This window comes from Lissotriton vulgaris, unplaced genomic scaffold (assembly GCF_964263255.1).
Source record: "Lissotriton vulgaris unplaced genomic scaffold, aLisVul1.2 SCAFFOLD_411, whole genome shotgun sequence".
In the NCBI taxonomy this organism is placed as follows: Eukaryota; Metazoa; Chordata; class Amphibia; order Caudata; family Salamandridae; genus Lissotriton; species Lissotriton vulgaris.
Window position 1 is genome coordinate 368814 of NW_028249862.1, and position 5625 is coordinate 374438.

At 49.5% G+C, this 5625-nt stretch overlaps 1 pseudogene; it reads right to left on the reverse strand.

Annotated features, from left to right (window-relative positions):
* Positions 1 to 2378: 2378 nt before the first annotated feature.
* Positions 2379 to 3223, reverse strand: LOC147663469 (uncharacterized; annotated as a pseudogene).
* Positions 3224 to 5625: the final 2402 nt, after the last annotated feature.

The window sequence follows — 5625 nt, forward strand, 5'->3', positions numbered from 1 at the left end:
TAAGGGGCTAAGGGGAAAAGAAAAGTTTTAACCGCCTTCCTAAAAGCCAGGAGCTTATCGATGGCACGGATGTGGACGGGCAAGGAATTCCACAGTTTGGCGGCAAGGACTCGGAAGGAGCGGCCGCCAATCCTGGATCTCTTGAAACGGGGAACAGTGGCAAGGTGGAGAACAGAAGACCGCAGAGAACGAGCTGGAACATAAGGAGAAATGAGTTGCTGCAGAATCTGAGGAGAGGAAAGCTTAAGGATTTTGAATGTCAAAATCAAAGATTTAAACTTTATTCTCTGTGCCACCGGGAGCCAATTTCTTGATTGATTGATTGAATGTGTCAGCTGTGCTGTTCAGCGAAAGTAATTATTGTTGGAGTTCTACCAACTGTACCTGTTTATCCACATGCGTGCCAATGACGAGCTCAGCTTATCATGAGGCACTGTGGCGGCGTGCCCATGACGAGCTCAGCTCATCATGACGCACGGTGGCCGTGTGCTCATGACGAGCTGAGCTCGTCATAACGGCCGCAAAGCTCGCACGCGGGGCTAATTCCCCCGCTGTGCTGAGCGTTCCACAGAAACGGGTGTGGCCGTGACGAGCTCAGCTCGTCATGAGCACAGCGCCACAGTGCTGCATGACGAGATGAGCTCGTCACGAGCACCAGGGCACTGTGCGCGCCCACCCCGCCTCCCCCCAGCACAGCGGGGGAATTACCCGCACTGCAAAGGGGTTATTTTGTAAAGGTTATATTGTTTGATGACTACTGAGCAAAACCTCCCAGCTGGCAACCCTCTCATGATGGTCCACAGCAGTCCATGTCAGATGACCATGCATGAAGGGGGGCTTAGCATGGAATAATCCTTTACCTTGGAAGGAAGTCTTTTTCCAGGCCACTGTCTGGGTGGGGGGTATATTCATGCAATGGGGCATAATTTGAGGGTAAGGGAATGGACAGCATGTAAGGGCTTTCGGATGTCTGAGGCAACAGCGTACTGCAAAAAAGTGACTCATCAGAATGGATGAATTAATCTGAACCACCTGTAATATTTCTGGGTATATTCCATGCCATATGCTTGTTTATGTTATTCCAGGGGTGGACCATCCCTATGCCAAACAGTGTTTCTCCTGTTCCAATAAAAACAGTCCAGCTCAAACTTCTAGGCCATGTCCCCCTGAACAGGACTGCTGGTTGCCACGAGTAGTGTGGATGTCAGCAAGATGTCACAATACCAAGAGTCTGACTAAGAATCTATACCTTTCCGCATTCCAGCTCATATCCAGTTCCCCCAGCCTAAATGCACCATAAAATGCTAAGGTGAACGCAGCGCCAAACAGGTTGTTCTCATAATCAGAAGAATGCAAAAACAACAGGTGATGGACAGAATGCAGAACAATGTCATACATTCACCCAAGTACAGAGATCTGGGCCCAAATCCATAGTTTTTTTGCTCACCATGCCATTCCAGTTTGAACCCAGCCATATGCAAATCAGTCTTGACCCTGTGCCACATGGGAACAGTCCAGCCCGAACTGCCAAGCCAGGTCCTCCCTGGACTGGAAACAAGCATCAAAGGACCGGTTTCGGGCTTTCAGCCCTCATAAGCCTGGATAGCTTGATTCCAGTGGCTGGGGTGAATGTATGACATTGTTCTGCATTCTGTCCATCAACTAAAAACAAAATATTGCTGTACACATGACTTGAGTACAGCAATATGAAAAATATGTGAAATACAATAGAATATGAGTTGAATTGTAGAGGGGAGGGGAGTGTGAGTTCAGCTACGGGTGCAAGATGATATTTGAGCTAATGTTCCGTGAGGTGAACTTCCAAAGGTTGACTTGACAGAAAAAACGGGGTGTTATATGGTTAATTTCCAAATCAATTTGTAAGAATCAAGTCTGCCATGAATCACATTTTACGGAGAGTAATGAATATGAGCAAAAACGCTTTGAAAATGTAGCACATGGGTTTGGATTATTCTATTGTATTTCACATATTTTTTTTAATGGTTGTCTAGCATTATATAATAGATTGCTTGAGCACAAAATGTTATATGCACAAAATGAGTTTTTTAACAATTTTCGGTACTATCTACAAATAACGCATTACAGTTTCCCCTGACGAAGGGCCGGACAGAAGCCTGAAATGCATTGGGTTTTAAATAAATGAATGCTGCTCAGAACTACTCAGTGTATTTGGATCTTATTTTCTAAAGAAGTCCGGATGGGCGCACGAAAAATACGAGAAGTTTCCAAAATACAGCACGATATGTATGTGGATTGGATAAATGAGATGAAGAAATTTTGGCAAACATTAATGAATATTATTGAATAAACTTGGAAGAAGGTTAAATGGTTAAAAAAAGGTTGGATCTGGTATCCATTCAAACGCTGTGTGTCTGGGAGTGGAGTGTGTAGGTTACTGATTTAGCCAGAAAATCAGCCTCCCTGAATCCACTGGTGTGGGTAACTAACTGCTGGGGAGAGAGCTTAGGCTCTCTACCTTTCTCTTTGGATTTCTTAATGCATTTGAACTCGGGATGAGAAGGGTGGCCACAGTATGCACATGCATGTTTGAACTTAGATGCTCCTGAGGGCCAGGTGCACGTCTTCCGGTTAAAGGCCCAACACGTCCCCCTTTTGTGCCCAGCGCCCCCTTGGGAAGTCCGAAAAGGCTGCTTCATGGGTGCTTTATTATTGACACTCTTCAACCACACATTTACTTCTGTCTGGTCCCAACCCATGTCAGGATCATCGACTTTGGCCCATCTAAATTCCCTATCGTAATCCAACCAGGCCCCCCCACCATACATTGTGCTTTCAAAATCTTATTGGCATAACATATCAAGGGTACAGCCAATTCCTGCTTCTTCTCTAACATTACTATAGAAAGTACATTAAAACCAAACAACCAATTAGTAATGGATTTCCCTACCCTTGGTTTCCTATCTCTAAAGGAGCCTTCCTCACCTTCCTTCTCTTTAGACTCTACCTCTCTTCCCTTAGGTCTAATCAGGGAAAATACATCCACAAATTCCCCCTTCCAAATTTTTTCCTTTGTTTCTTGCGTAACATGCGCCGCCAACTTACCACACTTGGATAAAACGGACTCATGGCCACCAGATGGTGCGCACCCCTTATCTATCGCTTTGCCTCCGGACTCCACTGCCTTACCTGCAGAGGACCCTGCTGTCGTTGGTGGCGCGGTGGCCGCTTGACCCACCGCCATGGGAGGCGTGTACAAATCCTTCTCGTGTGCTTTGCCCAAGAGGGCCACCTGCGTACTCAATTCGCCTAGCACCCCCCCGGTGCCTGTAGATGAGGCCCAAGGTGCTACCGTCGTGCTGACTCCTGACGTGCCTAATTGTGCCAAAAGTGTTGCCACCGTGGACAGTATGGTAGCCGTGGCAACGTGCCTACCCTCCACTGCTGTCCCAGCCTGCCCCGTGGAGGCCGGGACTACCCCCCTTGTGCCGCCCCCTGCGAGATTGGCGCCACCACTGGGACCACCTCTGCTACTATGGGGGTAGGGGGATTAGGAGCAATAGGCGCTAACACTAGGACCAACCCTGGTACTATGGGGGTAAGGGGATTAGGAGCAGGCGCCAAGGCCTTTAAAGCACCTCGAATCTCTGCCAAAATTGCGCCCACGTCATCCCGCACTTCAGCTGATGGCACACTGACTGGCTGAGGGGGACTCAAATTAGGTTGGGGGGGCACTGGCACAGCCGGAACAGGTGCGGGCATGACGGGGACTGTACTGGGCACTGGTGCTGCCGGTACCACAGGTATGGGAACTATATTTGGGAACACCAGTGGCACTGGAAGCCCTGAATCAGGCAAGCTAGGGACTGGCGCCGCAGGGGCACTAGGCCCGGGCACTACTGGGGAAACAGGTGCGGGGGAGCCCTCTGGAACCTTGCTCACCCTCCCCTTCTTATTCATCATGGGCTTCTTAACTAGGGGAGGAAAAGCTGCTTTAGGCAGGACTATAGTTCGCCGCGGTCGTGCCCCGTGGATTGGCTCAGATACCTCCTCGCTATCTGACACTGGCACCTCACCCCCTTGTTCCTCCTCACTACTATCATCCTCCCAGCCCAATTTTGCGAGCACCAGCTTCAACAGCTGTGCAATTTCTGACTCCCCCTCTTTCCATTTCTGGTTGCGCTTGGGAGGCATGATGAACCCTTTTATGACAAATTACTGGTGCCTTTGTCAGTTGTTCCCACCAATTTAATGCAGCCTACCCCAGTTAAAGTAACCCATTATTCGTTCAGCCCTTAACACTCAATTCAGCCTTATACAACTGACGGCCCCCCCAGCCCTCCTAATCACTTTGTGTGACTGCTCGCACTCGCACCTTCGGCCCCCGTGAGCAAAATGGGTCAGTTCTCTTTCATGTCAAAATCAAAAAGGACTAGCTATGTTAGGGGAAGGGGGACTCAAAGAAGTACGCGTGCCGGCAAACCAATTGGTCTGTTCATGAAGCCCTCACCCACCAACCTAGTTGGTGGCATGCTTCATCATCGGGCCCACCACAGTGACACCGAATGTGTCCCGGGTGTGCTTCGACGCCAGGTTACTGCGGAGCTGGTATGTTCGCTGAGTGTGCAGTGCTGTGTAGTGAGTGAGAAAGTGAAAGTTAAAAAGCTATACAGTGGGTCCCAGTACCCGAGGGTAAATGGATAAAGTTTAATAACTGGGCCCCTGTTAGCTATTAAAAAGGCAATCGAACGTGTAGGAGTGCGAATTAAGACCTCCAGCGTCCTGTGTGGTCTACATGTTTCAGCCAGGCCTTTTTTAATTTAAAACTGGCTTTCCTCAGGACCAAGTGAGTATGTGAAAAAGTGCAATTTAAATAAAATACTAAATTATAGTGATTGTGTTATTTTTGTTGGCTATGTGTCGCACTCCCTAAGGTGCGTTTATATGTTAGAGGGGGATTCCCTCTGGCTTTAACAGGCTATTTGCTGTAAAAAGCTTCCTTGGGTCACCTGGCAGAGAAAGAGACCGGAATTGCCGGTCTAGATCCTCCTTGGACCTGTTGTCCTTCTGTGGTGCCCGGAACCTTTCAATCAGACACCCAGCCGGCTGGAAAACACAGCGCAGAAGCAGGAAACCCTTAATCCGGATTTACAAGGAGGTGCTCTCCTAACTATGGCACCGCACTCTAGCCGCCAGCGTGTTCGAGCCAAATATGACCAATACTTCCCAGCAAGGCAAGCCGAACGCCCGATGCGCGGCCAATCCCGCAGAGTAGCCCGCGAGTACCCAGTGAGTCAGTAAAACAATGGGCGCAATCAATCAGGGAAGCGCGCCTCCCACAACCGAGGCTGCGCTGCCCCTACCAACAATACGCCACAGCCAAACCGGATAGGACCACCCCTCCCGGTACGCGCCACACCAGATGAAGCGCCGCACGTCCCCGAGCCCTGGCCTCCCTCTCAAACTAATCAGAGGCGAGGTCTCTGGAAAATGTGTACGGGGGACACTACCGCTCAAAACAGCCCAGTAAGCGCTGCTCTAATCCACCCCAGGTTACGCGCACACAGCTCAAGCGCTTGCACGTCCCTAAATGCCAGTCTCATGCTCGACAAACCAGGAATCCAACCCCCTCAGAAAAAAACCCGG